This window comes from Salvelinus sp. IW2-2015, unplaced genomic scaffold (assembly GCF_002910315.2).
Source record: "Salvelinus sp. IW2-2015 unplaced genomic scaffold, ASM291031v2 Un_scaffold3344, whole genome shotgun sequence".
Classification (NCBI taxonomy): domain Eukaryota; kingdom Metazoa; phylum Chordata; class Actinopteri; order Salmoniformes; family Salmonidae; genus Salvelinus; species Salvelinus sp. IW2-2015.
Genome location: NW_019944628.1, coordinates 8,628 through 26,518, shown reverse-complemented (window position 1 = coordinate 26,518; position 17,891 = coordinate 8,628). Strand labels below are relative to the sequence as shown.

General features: G+C 39.9%; 1 long non-coding RNA gene and 1 pseudogene across 1 annotated transcript in view; both read right to left on the bottom strand.

The window, feature by feature from the left end:
* The window catches only part of LOC112075699 (NLR family CARD domain-containing protein 3-like), a 41,834-nt pseudogene extending 25,858 nt beyond the window's left edge, over positions 1 to 15,976 (bottom strand).
* LOC139025823 (uncharacterized) overlaps positions 1 to 17,891 on the bottom strand; it is a 50,598-nt gene that overhangs the window by 25,858 nt on the left and 6,849 nt on the right. The gene's annotated exons all lie outside the window — the stretch shown is intronic.

Here is a 17,891-nt window from a genome sequence, read left to right as displayed (position 1 = left end):
ACCTGGTTTTCATCCATATGTTTTATTCCTCTGTTCCCATCATGTCTTTGTGTGAGATTGTTTGTGTTACGTGTGTATTGTTGACGCGCCAGACTGGCTTTTTTTCCCGTGTTATTTTTCACGAAGATGTTTATTGTTACATAATTCTTGTGACTGTTTGCGCGTTTGGCACTTTGCCTAAATAAAGTGTGCGCTTGTTCACAAATCTCTGCTCCTTGAACCTGACTTCGCTACCAGTACGCACACATCTGAAATATTTTTTCTCATCAATCTACAAACAATACCCCATGAAGAGAAATCAAAAACAGGTGTTTTGAAATGTTTGCAAATGTATTAAGTATTCAGACCCTTTTGTTATGAGACTAGAAATTGAGCTCAGGTGCCCCTGTTTCCATTGATCATCCTTGAGATGTTTCTACAACTTGATTGGAGTCCACCTGTGGTAAACTAAATTGATTGGACTGATTTGGAAAGACAGGCCTGTCTATATAATGTCCCACAGTTGACAGTGCATGTCAGAGCAACAAAACAAGCCATGAGGTAGATGGAATTGTCCATAGAGCTCCGAGACGGATTGTGTCGAGGCACAGATCTGGGGAAGGATACCAAAAAATGTCTGGACCGTGAAGCTCCCTAAGAACACCGTGGCTTCCATAATTCTTAAACCAAGACTCTTCCAGAGCAAATGAGCAGGGCCTTGGTCAGGTAGGTTATATTATATATACACACTGCTCAAAAAAATAAAGGGAACACTAAAATAACACATCCTAGATCTGAATGAATGAAATATTCTTATTAAATACTTTTTTCTTTACATAGTTGAATGTACTGACAACAAAATCACACAAAAATGATCAATGGAATCAAATTTATCAACCCATGGAGGTCTGGATTTGGAGTCCACTCAAATTAAAGTGGAACCCACACTACAGGCTGATCCAACTTTGATGTATGTTCCTTAAACAAGTCAAATGAGGCTCAGTAGTGTGTGTGGCCTCCATGTGCCTGTATGACCTCCCTACAATGCCTGGGCATGCTCCTGATGAGGTGGCGGATGGTCTCCTGAGGGATCTCCTCCCAGACCTGGACTAAAGCATCCGCCAACTCCTGGACAGTCTGTGGTGCAACGTGGCGTTGGTGGATGGAGCGAGACATGATGTCCAGATGTGCTCAATTGGATTCAGGTCTGGGGAACGGGCGGGCCAGTCCATAGCATCAATGCCTTCCTCTTGCAGGAACTGCTGACACACTCCACCCACATAGGTCGCATTGTCTTGCATTAGGAGGAACCCAGGGCCAACCGCACCAGCATATGGTCTCACAAGGGGTTGAGGTATTATCTCGGTACCTAATGGCAGTCAGGCTACCTCTGGCGAGCACATGGAGGGCTGTGCGGCCCCCAAAGAAATGGCACCCCACACCATGACTGACCCACCGCCAAACCGGTCATGCTGGAGGATGTTGCAGGCAGCAGAACGTTCTCCACGGCGTCTCCAGACTCTGTCACGTCTGTCACATGTGCTCAGTGTAAACCTGCTTTCATCTGTGAAGAGCACAGGGCGCCAGTGGCGAATTTGCCAATCTTGGTGTTCTCTGGCAAATGCCAAACGTCCTGCACGGTGTTGGCTGTAAGCACAACCCCACCTGTGGACGTCGGGCCCTCATACCACCTCATGGAGTCTGTTTCTGACCGTTTGAGCAGACACATGCACATTTGTGGCCTGCTGGAGGTCATTTTGCAGGGCTCTGGCAGTGCTCCTCCTGCTCCTCCTTGCACAAAGGCGGAGGTAGCGGTCCTGCTGCGGGGTTGTTGCCTCCTACGGCCTCCTCCACGTCTCCTGATGTACTGGCCTGTCTCCTGGTAGCGCCTCCATGCTCTGGACACTACGCTGACAGACACAGCAACCTTCTTGCCACAGCTCGCATTGATGTGCCGTCCTGGATGAGCTGCACTACCTGAGCCACTTGTGTGGGTTGTAGACTCCGTCTCATGCTACCACTAGAGTGAAAGCACCGCCAGCATTCAAAAGTGAACAAAACATCAGCCAGGAAGCATAGGAACTGAGAAGTGGCTCTGGTCACCACCTGCAGAACCACTCCTTTATTGGGGGTGTCTTGCTAATTGCCTATAATTTCCACCTGTTGTCTATTCCATTTGCACAACAGCATGTGAAATGTATTGTCAATCAGTGTTGCTTCCTAAGTGGAGTTTGATTTCACAGAAGTGTGATTGACTTGGAGTTACATTGTGTTGTTTAGTGTTCCCTTTATTTTTTTGAGCAGTGTATATATATATATATATGTACAAATCAAAAGTTTGGACACCTACACATTCATGTTTTTTTTAATGTTTTTTCTTTATTTTTACTATTTTCTACATCGTAGATTAATAGTGAAGACATCAAAACTATGAAATAACACATATGGAATCATGTAGAAACCCCCAAAAAGTGATAAACAAATCAAAATATATTTTATATTTGAGATTCTTCAAATAGCCACCCTTTGTCTTGATGACAGCTTTGTACACTCTTGGCATTCTCTCAACAAGCTTCACCTGGAATGCTTTTCCAACAGTCTTGAAGAAGTTCCCACATATGCTGAGCACTTGTTGGCTGCTTATTATTGGTGTCCTTTAGTAGTGGTTCCTTTGCATTAATTCGACCATGAAGGCCTGATTCACGCAGTCTCCTCTGAACAGTTGATGTTGAGATGTGTCTGTTACTTGAACTCTGTGAAGCATTTATTTGGGCTGCAATTTCTGAGGCTGGAAACTCTAATGAACTTGTCCTCTGCAGCAGAGGTAACTCTGGGTCTTCCATTCCTGTGGCGGTCCTCAAGAGAGCCAGTTTCATCATTTCGCTTGATGGTTTTTGCGACTGCACTTGAAAAAACGTTCAAAGATCTTGACATTTTCCGTATTGACTGACTTTTATGTCTTAAAATAATGATGGACTGTCGTTTCTCTTGCTTTAGCTGTTCTCGCCATATATGGACTTGGTATTTTACCAAATAGAGTAAAATAAGTCCTCAACTGGCAATTTCATTAAATACTACCATCAAAACACCAGTCTCAACGTCAAGAGTGAAGAGGTGACTCCGGGATGCTGTCCTTCTAGGCAGAGTTCCTCTGTCCAGTATATGTTATTTTGCCCATCTTAATCTATTTTTTTTTGGCCGATCTGACATATGGCTTTTTCTTTGCAACTCTGCCTACAAGGCCAGCATCCCGGAGTCGCCTCTCCACTGTTGACGTTGAGTTTTTATATATACTATATGCCATTGGATGAGGTAATGTTTTGGTACTAAGAAGTACCAAGAACGAGATTAGGACCTTGTCTAAAGAGACCAAACTGAACGATAATTTATAGCTAATGCTATCTGGCTATGGGATACTCCTCTTTCAAGTAAAAGGTTCTTTGTAATGTTCCTAAGATCTGTGGTTCGTCATGCGAGTTGAGAGGAGTGTATCTTGGCTATAAAAGATACTAAGTATTATTTTGTAAGGAACTCAGAGAATTAATTTATAGACACTGAATTGATCTGAGAGTCAAAGGGCTATGGTGAAGCTCATAAAATTAAAGATGGACTTTATAATATAACTCTGACTTGTGTGTGGATTGCTCTCTCATCATTTAGTAATACAGGAAATTACCACGACAGATGACTAACGTAACCACCAGGGATATGGCTTTTTGCAGAATTATTTTTCCATTTGCAGAATCTTCCCTTGCTGAGCCTGGCTTCCACAAAGTATCAGCAATCTGCAATTCCCAATGAATGGGGCTAGTTTGACTGCACCTATCTCTTTCTCTATGGCATTGGTTAATCAGATAGGGTGTAAATGAGGCCCTGTGGTCTTATCAAACACCATCCCCACTTTCCACTCTGACACATTGCTTCCTATCTTGGTCCTCGTTATGCTTTCTTTACTAGACGCTCCACTGCTTTCTGTTTCATGATCTCTCTTCTTCCTATGTCTTTCCTCTACAGACCATTCAGATCCTTGACCCTCATCTTCCTGCTCCATATCATGAAAATTGTCACCCATATTGAGCACATTCCAGCACAGCTGTCCAACCTTTTCTGAATTTCCTCTACTTCGTCTCGCTGCCATTTCTGATCATCCCGCTAAACCCTACTGCCAGTGATGGAAATTGGTCATCCAAACTTCCCCAAAGATTTCTACTCTCTCTGGTAACTTTCTAAACTGAGGTTTTCACAACATCAGACACCTTTCATTTGAACACTTGTTTTTACTTTTTGCTGGTCAGCACTAAAGCCAATGTCATAAATCCAATCTATTAGCTACAATGTGTCTTCTTAAAATGTTAAACCTAAACTTAACCACACTGCTAAACTTATGCCTAGGGTTGTAGTGCTCGAGTCCGGTCTCGAAACCACATATTGGTGTCGGATACATTTGCACTCGGCCTTGACTCGGTCTCGTACAGTGAGGACTTGTAATTTCTTCCCGAGACCAGCAGAGTAAATAACTAAGAATCATCAGCTTCCATTCAGTCAGCGCATAAATCCGCTTCGCCTGGCCAAACATATACACTCCTTTCTTAAAACATTATCTTTCTTAACGTCCTTTATATCTATTATAGACATGTTAATACAGTGGTGAAGCCATAGGTCTTCAGTGTGTAACAGGTTAGTACAGTGGTGAACCCATAGGTATTCAGTGTGTAACAGGTTAGTACAGTGGTGAACCATAGGTCTCTTCCAGCTTGTAACAGTTAGTACAGTGGGTGAACCCATAGGTCTTCAGTGTGTAACAGGTTAGTACCGTGGTGAACCCATAGGTCTTCAGTGTGTAACAGGTTAGTACAGTGGTGAACCCATAGGTCTTCAGTGTGTAACAGGTTAGTACTGTGGTGAACCCATAGGTCTTCAGTGTGTAACAGGTTAGTACAGTGGTGAACCCATAGGTCTTCAGATGTGACAGGTTAGTACAGTGGTGAACCCATAGTCTTCAGTGTGTGACAGGTTAGTACAGTGGTGAACCTATAGGTCTTCAGTGGTAACAGTTAGTACAGTGTGAACCCATAGGTCTTCAGTGTGTGACAGGTTAATACAGTGGTGAACCCATAGGTCTTCATGGTGTAACAGGTTAGTACAGTGGTGAACCTATAGGTCTTCAGTTGTAACAGGTTAGTACAGTGGTGAACCCATAGGTCTTCAATGTGTAACAGGTTAGTACAGTGGTGAACCCATAGGTCTTCAGTGTGTAACAGGTTAGTACAGTGGGAACCCATACTTCAGTGTGTAACAGGTTAACAGTGTGTAACAGACTTCTAAACTTGAAATATAAAATATCCTTATTCATGTTACTGAGGGAGATACTACTACGGGTAATGCAGAACATTTAAGTTCTGTCAGAACTTGTTATTGTTAGACGTAAGTATCCATGGAAAGGAGAAGGCCACAGCCTGGTTTCAGTTGTTGGGTTGTAACTTGAAACCTTATACAGAAGGTAATGGTTATCTTTAGGAGGATTGTATATGGTAGGGTCAATGGTGGTTGGATAAGAAGTATGGGCCTGGAGGTTACTAAGTAAGGGAAAGGCAATCACATGGTTGCGGTCACTGATAAGGGGGATAGTGCTGTGATTAGTAAGAGATGGGGGCCGGTCAGGTCAGGTCACATGGGGAGAAGAAACAGTTTAATATCCGTATCACTTAAATTCCTGCCTAGCAACAGAGATGTATTGGCTGTCCAGATGTGTAAGGAGTAGACTCAGCATAGGAGGAAGTTATAAAAATATGTGTTTGTATAAATATGTCTTATGCAGCTGTGTAAACCAGTGGGTGAATAAACTTGGTTTGAGCTTTACTAGTCGTCCGTGAGTTTTACTCCGTTAATTTAGAACCTAACAGTCCCAATCATAAGAACACAAAAACACAACCATTAACCATTTCCCAATCGAAAGGTACAACTATTACTTCCATTGCAAAAAGTATTTTGAACTACTTGCAGATATGAAGCAAACAGATAATATAATATTGTAACGCTCGTCTTAGGTGAGAGAGGAGGACCAAGGCGCCAGCGTGTGAATGTTCATGATGTCGAATTTTAATGATATTCAACAAAACAGAACACTGACAAAATACAAAATAACAAAACGACGTGAACAGACCTGAACTTGAGAACATAAACCATGAACGCGCACGAACCCCAGGAAGGAAGGAAGGAAGGAAGGAAGGAAGGAAGGAAGGAAGGAAGGAACAAACGAACGAAACGAAACGAAACAGTACCGTGTGGCGAACAAACACAGACACAGCAACAATCACCCACAAACAAACAGTGAGAAACAGTCTACCTTAATATGGTTCCCAATCAGAGACAATGACAAACACCTGCCTCTGATTGAGAACCATATCAGGCCAATACAATGAACCCAACATAGAAACACATAACATAGAATGCCCACCCAGCTCACGTCCTGACCAACTAAACAAGGCTAAACAAAGGAAATAAGGTCAGGAACGTGACAAATATCAGTCAAAAATATCAAATTCACACTTTATGCTACAAAACCAACTTCATAAAAGGTTTTTAAAAAATCGGTTCTATTTGACTCAACATTCCATAACGTACAATAAGGCTGTTGGCAGAATAGATGGAAACAGTTTGATGCATGATTAATATAATTCACCAATAATTCCCCAAAATATTGCTAGCAGATTGTAATTTACAGCTGGTCTGGTAATTTGTTTCCTGCCTCCATTCTGGATTTAATAAATTGACTTAATAAAGGTATCACTAGTCACTTTTAACGCCACTTTAATCATGTTTACATATCCTACATTACTCATCTCATATGTACAGTTGATGTCAGAAGTTTACATACACTTAGGTTGGAGACATTAGAACTAGTTTTTCAACCACTCCACAAATTTCTTGTTAACAAACTATAGTTTTGGCAAGTCGGTTAGGACATCTACTTTGTGCATGACACAATACATTTTTCCTTCAATTGTTTTACAGACAGATTATTTCACTTATAATTCACTGTATCACAATTCCAGTGGGTCAGAAGTGTCCATAGGCTAAGTTGACTGTGCCTTTAAACAGCTTGGAAAATTCCAGAAAATTATGGCATGGCTTTAGAAGCTTCTGATAGGCTAATTGACATCATTTGAGTCGATTGGAGGTGTACCTGTGGATGTATTTCAAGGCCTACCTTCAAACTCAGTGCCTCTTTGCTTGACATCATGGGAAAATCAAAAGAGATCAGCCAAGACCTCAGCCAAGAGATCAGCCAAGACCTCCACAAGTCTGGTTCATCCTTGGGAGCAATTTCCAAACACCTGAAGGTACCACGTTCATCTGTACAAACAATTGTACGCAAGCATAAACACCATGGGACCACGCAGCCATAATACCGCTCAGGAAGGAGACACGTTCTGTCTCCTAGAGATGAACGTACATTGGTGCGAAAGTGCAAATCAATCCCAAAACAACAGCAAAGGACCCTATGAAGATGCTGGAGGAAACAGGTAGAAAAGTATCTATATCCACAGTAAAACAAGTCCAATATCGACATAACCTGAAAGGCCGCTCAGCAAGGAAGAAGCTACTGCTCGAAAACCGCCATGAAAAAGCAAGACTACGGTTTGCAACTGCACATGGGGATAAAGATTGTACTTTTTGGAGAAATGTCCTCTGGTCTGATGAAACAAAAATAGAACTGTTTGGCCATAATGACCATCGTTATATTTGAAGGAAAAAGGGGGATGCTTGCAAGCCGAAGAACACCATCCCAACCGTGAAGAACGAGGGTGGCAGCATCATGTGGTGGGGGTGCTTTAGTGCTGGAGGGACTAGTACACTTCACAAAATAGATGGCATCACGAGGTAGGAAAATTATGTGGATATATTGAAGCAACATCTCAAGACATCAGTCAGGAAGTTAAAGCTTGGTCGCAAATGGGTCTTCCAAATGGACAATGACCCCAAGCATACTTTCAAAGTTGTGGCAAAATGGATTCAGGACAACAAAGTCAAGGTATTGGAGGGGCCATTACAAAGCCCTGACCTCAATCCCATAGAAAATTTGTGGGCAGAACTGAAAAGGTGTGTGCGAGCAAGGAGGCCTACAAACCTGACTCAGTTACACCAGCTCTGTCAGGAGGAATGGGCCAAAATTCACCCAACTTATWGTGGGAAGCTTGTGGAAGGCTACCCGAACCGTTTGACCCAAGTTAAACAATTTAAAGGCAATGTTACCAAATACTAATTGAGTGTATGTAACCTTCTGACCCACTGGGAATGTGATGAAAGTAATAAAAGCTGAAATAAATCATTCTCTCTACTATTATTCTGACATTTCACATTCTTAAAATAAAGTGGTGATCCTAACTGACATAAGACAAGACATTTTTACTAGGATTAAATGTCAGGAATTGTGAAAAACTGAGTTTAAATGTATTTGGCTAAAGTATATGTAAACTTCCGACTTCAACTGTATATACTGTATTCTATACCAACGTCTACATCTTGCCTATGCCATACGACCATCGCTCATCCATATATTTATATGTACATATTCTTATTCATCCCTTTACATTTGTTTGTATAAGACAGTTGTTGTGAATTTGTTAGATTACTTGTTAGATATTACTGCACTGTCGGAACTAGAAGCACAAGCATTTTGCTACACTCGCATTAACATCTGCTAACCATGTGTATGTGACCAATAAAAATTGATTTGATTTGGATTCACTGTTTCAGTTTCAGGGAAACAATATTCTGGACAAAAACGGACAAATGTAACTAACGCTGGTAATGTCAATACAACCAAAATAGAAAAGGCAATGATCACAAGTCAATCATAACGTGGCTAATAGGCTAGCATATACGTTTATGTAGTACGCTAAAAACATGGAGCCTAACGTTAGCTACATAGCTAGCTGCTAGGAGGATGTCATACCATTGGAGGAGTGGGTGAGTGACTAACTTTTCGTTTTTGGTGGCTGTACACAGCTAGAGATGCAGGTGTCATTTGGTTAGCTAGCAAGAACTTGAACGACTGTTATTCAGTTACAATATCTATTGCATTCACAAATGTATTCTGGCTATGTACTCTGATTTCAGAGCACTTTCGTCTGAGTTTGGCAGAGTGCAGGACAACTGATGAATTTACAAACGTGCAACACCCGCTGAATATGACCGGTGTCAGTAAACGTAGGCAACAGAATGTTATAGTTAGTCAAGAATGCTCTAGATAACATGTAAACAGCCTGACCAACTCTGCTATGGTGAGTAAAATGGTCAGAGTGAGGTGTTCTCTCATTGGTGTCTGGAAGTAGCTAGCTAGCAAGCTAGCCAACTTTAGCCAGTTTGCTTGGTTGGGACAAGTATGCATTGGCAGGCAAGCTGCAGAAGGATGAGAAGGCTAAAATTCCCCATTGTTTATCAGTGCAATTTTGACGGCAAACAGCTGAAAAAGTTTCAGAGGGTTTATCTAATGTTCCTTCGTTAGATTTGAGCTAAACTTGCTCTGGCTAGCATTGTTGTTAATCTTGTTGATGTACATAACTGAGAGAGAGAGAGCCTACCTTTTCATGGTTGTTTGAACAATAGGACTGTAAAAGTTCCCAAATATAATAGGACTCCTGTGGTGTTTGCATATTTGCAGAAATCCATTCAGGTGTATTTTGTGGCTTTTGGTGAATGCGTTCTAGTGATCTAAAGTCGTGCTGTTGCAACTGCTTGTAAACACACAGTCCAGTTCAAAGTGAATGATGGCAGGCCTGTGTGGCAAATGGCTTATATGTATAAAGGCCTACTGTAGCTCTGATTGGCTATTACGCACCAGTCTGTGTAGACTCCGGTCCTGGATGAGACATATTTGGTTTTATTGACTGCATTGTCTATTAATTGTCAAAATGCACGGCCACTTTACCACTCTATATTGCAGTAGATTTTTCACAAATGCCTTACTATACGTAATTCCCAAACATTTAAAGAATTTATGAAAACCTGAAAATGACCACATCTAAGTGGTCTTTTGTCTCTTGTCAGATGTTTTTATTATTATTATTTTTTTTTAAATGTAAGTGTAATTTTCTTCCTGAGCGTGTATATGAACAGTTTTTATTCGATTTCATGTTGCTAAAATGCTTTCAGTTCCACTTTAAACGCAACAATGTTTCACACACGTATAAGTTATTTTCAAAAAGGTGTTTAAAAACTGCAAGTGCGCTGCAATAAAGAACTCCAGATTATGATAATTTGAAACTTCTTGTTGAAAGTTATTCTTGAGAATGGAGAAGCAAACAAATTAGCAACAACATCCTCTTTGATAACACCTGCTGCAACCGCTGCAAACTAGCCGACAACAAAAGATAGCTAGCTTGACCGTGGGAAAACTACTGCTCGCTATTGCGTTATGACCTGTTGGCCTTCAAGAAGGTAGATGTTTCCATACATTTTTGTAAATATGGTCCCAGATTAAGTTAAAATGTGATTGGTTGATTCCACTGTCACTTCAAAATCTTGCCCTAATATAGTTGAATGGCAGATGTCTTTATCTAGCTTCTGATGGCTTAGCCAATGGCTGACTAGATTTATCTCCCCATAGACCGGCAAAGAAAAATCCTGATTGGATCTTTTTTTCTCTTCAGTGTTAACCCCTTCCTTTCGAACAAAATCTGAAGAGATTAAATTAGAACATAAGACTATCATGATCATTATTAATATCATAATATTATTATAATCATTATTTAATAAATCCTTAGCCCTTCACAGAAGGTGTAGAAGGCCCATTGTTCCCCACTGTGTTTGGTTAGTGTTATTTTGTAGAGAGGCTGTCACGCCCTGACCTTAGAGATCCTTTTTTATGTCTCTATTTTGGTTGGTCAGGGCGTGAGTTGGGGTGGGGATTCTATGTTTTGTTCTATGTTGTCTATTTCTATGTGTTTGGCCGGGTGTGGTTCTCAATCAGAGGCAGCTGTCTATCGTTGTCTCTGATTGAGAAACATACTTAGGTAGCCTTTTCCCACCCGTGTTTGTGGGTAGTTGTTTTCTGTCTTTGTGTCTGCACCAGACAGAACTGTTTCGTGTTGGTCTATTTTTTGTTATTTTTGTCTTAGTGTTCTGAGTTAAATAAATATCATGAACACGTACCACGCTGCGCTTTGGTCTTCCTCTTCTTCAAACAGCCGTTACAGAGGCTCAATTTTCCTGCATTTTTTTTCACTTTTCTGAATGTCTAAAGAATCAATGTGTTCTTTTGAATTATGAACACAGAAATACTGGACATTTTGAACTCTTATTATGGTGGTGATTTGACAAAATTGCAATCATGGTCTTGAATTGGACTCGCATTCATCAATACGCGCTAAATTCACCCGCACAGCTGATTTAATTTGCAACCAATATTGGTCACCTCATTACTGCTCCCTAAAAGATGTTTGCAACCAATATTGGTCACCTCATTACTGCTCCCTAAAAGATGTTTGAACCAATATTGGTCACCTTCAATATGCTCCCTAAAGATGTTTGCAACCAATATTGGTCACGTCATTACTGCTCCCTAAAAGATGTTTGCAACCAATATTTGGTCACTCATTACTTTGCTTCCCCTAAAAGATTTTTGCCGAGCGAACGCAATATGGTCACCGTCATCTACTCCGGTGCCTCCTTAAAGTGCCTTTTCGGGCCCGAAAGGGACCTCATGGTATGCCTAGAAAGATGTGCAGGAAAACCATATTAGAGCACTGGATTCTGCCTCTAATAGAGATCGTTTGCAACTATTGGTCACCTGGCTATTACGTGTTCGCTTAAAAACTCAAAAGTAATGATGGTGTGCACAATATTGGTCCCTCATTACTGCTCCTAAAAGATGTTTGCAACCAATATTGGTCCCTCATTACTGCTCCCTAAAAGATGTTTGCAACCAATATTGGTCACCTCATTACCTGCCTAAAAGATGTTTGCAACCAATATTGTCACCTCATTACTGCCTAAAAGATGTTTGCAACCAAGTATTGGTCACCTCATTACGCCCCTAAAAGATGTTTGCAACCAATATTGGTCACCTCATTACTGCTCCCTAAAAGATGTTTGCAACCAATATTGGCACTCTCATTATGGTCTAAGGTCTGCTGCACCAATAAAATTTCAGATATGTTTTTCACACTGGTTATGGTCACCTGTCATTACTGGCTCACCTGAAAAAGAATATGGTGTTGCAACCAACTATTGTGTCACTTAGGTAGTTCAAGTAATGAAAGCGTGATCAACATCTACATGGTGTTGTGCTGCACTAAAAACAGTCTATTTGTTTTGCAAGCAATAGAGTTGGTCACCTCATTAACTGCTCCCTAAAAGATGTTTGCAACCAAAAAAGTGTTGCAAGATATGTTTTCCCTCTGGTTAATGTCATCACAATTACCTAGTCCTTTTTTAACAGACTTAGTGTGATTTATCTGTTTGACAAGCATTCCGTACAATAGAAATAAAGTATTTCCTTGTTACCACGATAAATCTACTGTGGCAATTTACCCAACACTTTGTATGAATGGAAACTAATGTTGGTGTAGCCTACTGACTGCTATTATTTATATCCAAAAGTGTCTGGTATGGTCAATTATTTTTAAGATAGAGGGTAACTAACCCAAGGCTGTCCATTTAAAAAAAAAATGTGAACCTACATCAAGTCAATCAGGGGATTGAAGGCAGCTGCTCTAACCACTAGAACACCCCAGGCCACTATTTAACTTTGAGTTTATTCGTAACCATAGGATAGACTTGACACTTGTATGTAGTAACCTAGCGAGGACCCATATCAATCTTGTGTTATTAAGCTATATAAGAAGACGGTTCTTAATGTTTATGGTTGCATTTCAGATACATTTTTGTACATTTGAATGTTGCAGTAACAGGACCTAGGCCTAGTGTTTGAGCGCGCAAAAGCGAACATAATAATAGCAAGTCTAATCCCGATGACTGGACTGCATGGAGAGAAAGAGAACTGCTCGTTTTCCGCCACTCACAAGGCTTTTTGGAAATTCTGATGCATTTTTTCCTGACAAAAAAGTGATCAAGTTAAGATCCAACATCTGTAGCTTTCACCTGGTCAGTACATGTCATGGAAAGAGCAGGTGTTCCTAATGTTTTGTACACTCTGTGTACAGCGTTTCGCAAAAAGAAAATCTAAAATCTATTAATTAAACATCTGAGAACAGTAATATTGAAGGTACCCATAAGCAATCATTTCTGATAAAAAGTAAAACAAAAATGTGATATTTTTTTTTAGATATAGCTTTTTGGAAATTAACTTCATTAATTCTTCAACGAAACTGTCATCTAATCTCTTAAATGTTATTTTTTATTTTATTTAAATTGAACCTTTATTTAAGTAGGCAAGTCAGTTAAGAACAAATTCTTATTTACAATGACGGCCTACACCAGCCAAACCCGGACGACGCTGGGCCAATTGTGTGCTGCCCTATGGGACAGCCGTACACGGCCGGGTGTGATACAGCCTGGAGCTTTGGTGTCATGTTCCCCAGAGAGAATTGTTTTAGAGGCAGGGCGCCCCACTTCACTCTCCCCTGAGAAACTCATTTTAGAGCACTGACCCCTAAACAGAGATCCAGCATATTGGTTGTGGTTAACACAGTGACCCCTAAACAGAGATCCAGCATATTGGTTGTGGTTAACACAGTGACAACTAATTCTTGAATGTAAGTTGTTCCATTTTATTCATTATCTCTTAGATATTAAACATTTTCTAACAGACACATCCAAACAGTCAGGTGATTTAATGCAATCACATGAACACGTAGTCATGACTGATATTTTTCACCTCTTCTAAACCTAACCCTTCACATTAACCCCAAACCCTAACCCTAATTGTAACCCTCAGTCAAAAATAGTATTTTTCCTTGTGGGGACCGGCGAAATGAACACAAGTACGCAAATATTTCCCTTGTTTTACTATCCTTGTGAGGACTTCTGGTCCCCACAAGGATAGTAAAATCTCTCAACAATATGTTTGTCTAATATTGTTTTAGGACTATGAACATTTTAAAAGGATTAGCCTATGTATTATATGAAGACACCAAAGGAAATGGGGAGGAGAAAAAGACTAGAGACAGTGTTGTTTAACTCACTGACCATGACCCACGAGTTCTTCTTACCTTTGTCAGTAGAAAAGTCTCCCTCTCTAAAGTTTATAGGAAGATCCATAGACCGGTCACTCTCATGGACACACAGCTGGGTACAGGGGAGGCTGGTCTCTCCTGCTTGATTGGGCTTCAACACAACAGAGACAAATATATATATTTTTTTGCATAATGCTGTATATCTGCCTCAGTCACAGAGAAGTAACTAGTACTGCTACAGTAGGTTTAAAACAGCCAAATGTAACAAGAACTACATTTGTTATGAAGAACTGTACAAATGATACAATTGTCATCAAAATGTAAAAAATATATTTTTTTAATCTATATAGTAATATGAGATCTGTAGTTAAATCTTTTACATTTGACATGTTAGTAATTTAGCCGATGTTCTTATCCAGAGCGATTTACAGTAAGTGCATTCATCTTAATAGCTACAATAAGTGAGACAACCACATATCACAGTCAATATTAAGGATACGAACATCCATTCAAGCAAAATTAAGCAAATTAATATATAGCATTTGCCCCAAAATACACATTTTAAATCTATGAATAAAAATTCTGAGAAGAGTAATATTTTACACACACGAAGGTACCCAAAGCAATCATTTCTGATGAAAAAACAAATGTGATTTTTTGTGGGATTTAGCGTTATCGAAATAAACTCTTCATAAATTCTTAAACAACATTGTCATCTCACCTCTTAGCTTTCGTGTCAGTTCACCAGAGAGAACACACTTTAGAGGCAGGGCCCCCCTCCTCTCTCTCCCCAGAGAGACTCATTTTATAGCACTGACCCCTAAACAGAGATCCAACATGTTGGTTGTGGTTAACACAGTGACAACTAAACAGAGATCCAACATGTTGGTTGTGGTTAACACAGTGACAACTAAACAGAGTCCACATGTTGGTTGTGGTTAACACAGTGACAACTAAACAGAGATCCAACATGTTGGTTGTGGTTACACAGTGACAACTAAACAGAGATCCAACATGTTGGTTGTGGTTAACACAGTGACAACTAAACAGAGATCCAAAGTTGGTTGTGGTTAACACAGTGACAACTAAACAGAGATCCAACATGTAGTGGTTGACACAGTGACAACTAAACAGAGATCCAACATGTTTGTTGTGGTTAACACAGTGACAACTAAACAGAGATCCAACAGTTGGTTGTGGTTAACACAGTGACAACTAAACAGAGATCCAGCATGTTGGTTGTGGTTAACACAGTGACAACTAATTATTGAATGTAAGTTGTTCCATTTTATTCATTATCTCTTAGAAATTAAACATTTTCTAACGACACATCCAAACAGTCAGTGATTTAATGCATCACATGAACACGTAGTCATGACTGATATTTTCACATCTTCTAACCCTAACCCTTCACATTAACCCCAAACCCTAACCCTAATTGTAACCCTAAACTTAATGTAACCCTAAGTCAAAAATAGTATTTTTCCTTGTGGGGACCGGCGAAATGAACACAAGTACGCAAATTTTCCTTGTTTACTATCCTTGTGAGGACTTCTGGTCCCCACAAGGATAGTAAAATCTCTCAACAATATGTTTGTCTTATATTGTTTTAGGACTTAGAACATTTTAAAAGGATTAGCCTATGTATTATAATGAAGACAACCAAAGGAAATGGGGAGGAGAAATGACTAGAGACAGTGTTGTTTAACTCACTGACCATGACCCACGAGTTTTTCTTACCTTTGTCCAGTAGAAAAGTCTCCCTCTCTGAACACTATAGGACGATCCATAGACTGGTCACTCTTCATGGACACACAGCTGGGTACAGGGAGGCTGGTCTCTCCTGCTTGATTGGTCTTCAACACAACAGAGACAAATAATATATTTTTTGCATAATGCTGTATATCTGCCTCAGTCACAGAGAAGTAACTAGTACTGCTACAGTAGGTTTAAAACAGCCAAATGTAACTAAGAACTACATTTGTTATGAAGACTGTACACAATGATACAATTGTCATCAAAATGTAAAAAAATATTTTTTTAAATCTATAAAGTAATATGAGATCTGTAGTTAAATCTTTTACACTTTGACATGTTAGTAATTTAGCCGATGTTTCTTATCCAGAGCGATTTACAGTAAGTGCATTCATCTTAATATAGCTACAATAAGTGAGACAACCACATATCACAGTCAAATATTAAGGATACGAACATTACATTCAAGCAAAATTAAGCAATTAATATATAGCATTTTGCCCCAAAAATACACATTTTAAATCTATGAATAAAATTCTGAGAAGAGAATATTTACACACACGAAGGTACCCATAAGCAATCATTTCTGATGAAAAAACAAATGTGACTTTTTTTGTTGGGATTTAGCGTTATCGAAATAAAACTCTTCATAAATTCTTAAACAACATTGTCATCTCACCTCTTAGCTTTCGTGTCTAGTTCACAGAGAGACACACTTCGTTGTGAGCAGGGCCCCCCCTCCTCCTCTCCCCAGAGAGATCATTTTATAGCACTGAGCCCTAAAACGAGATCCAACATGTTGGTTGTGGTTACACAGTGACAACTAAAACAGAGATCCAGACCATGTGTGGTTGGGTGGTGTGTTTGGCTTTACACACCAATCGTGACAACGTAACACGAGATCAGCATGTTGGCTTGTGGTTAACACAGTGACAACTAAACAGAGAGTCCAGCCATGTTGGTTGTGGTTTGGCGGTTCGTGTGGTTGACAGCGAGGGAGGCCGCCAGGGCGGGAGGCGGCCACTTGGGGACGAAGGGGGGACGAACTGACAACAACTAAACAGGAGATCCAGCATGATTACAACCGGTTGTGGATAAATAACACAGGCGGACACACTTAAACCAGATGAGCGTCACCTAACCATGTTTGGTTGTGGCGCCGTCGCATCTAACAGAAGGTACCAGTCGACATACTAAAACAGAGACTCCAACAATGTTTGGTTTGTGGTTAACGACCTAGTGAGCACAACTAAAACACGAGATCCAACATGTTGGTTGTGGTTAACACAGTGACAACTAAACAGAGATCCAGCATGTTGGTTTTGGTTAACACAGTGACAACTAATTATTGAATGTCAATTGTTCTATTTTATTCATTATCTCTTAGAAATTAAACATTTACTAACAGACACATCCAAACAGTCAGGTGATTTAATGCATCACATGAACATGTAGTCATGACTGACAGGTTTCACCTCTTCTCCATGTAGTGGAACTATTGATAATAATATCTCACTGTCTCTTTTAATCATTTCACTCATTCTAGTGTGTTGCTTTGTTCAACAGGAATGCAATTATTATGCTATTACTAAATATAATTCATAATAACAATGTTAAGAAAAGTATGTTCAGTGGTTTCATACCAAATTACACAAGAAGCAGGAAATCATTGTAATTTTGAAAACAACAAATATTCTGTCAGATGATTTAGAACTATGATACATGAACATTTTTACAAATGGTAAAATAACCAGATATACAAATCCTATAATACGATATATGAACAATATGTTTTGGAACTTGACTTGCCTACGCCCAGTTAGCGCCATTTTGTATGATTGAACTGTCACGTASCTGTCCCAGGTGAAATGGACTGTTAGATCTGACTGTTTAACTGTCATTCACTATACTAAAATAACACCATACATTTAATGTCCCTACACACTTTACAATAATCCCTGGGAAGATTCTTACCTTGTAGCCTGAATTCACAACCAGAACATGTCAAGTCATTGA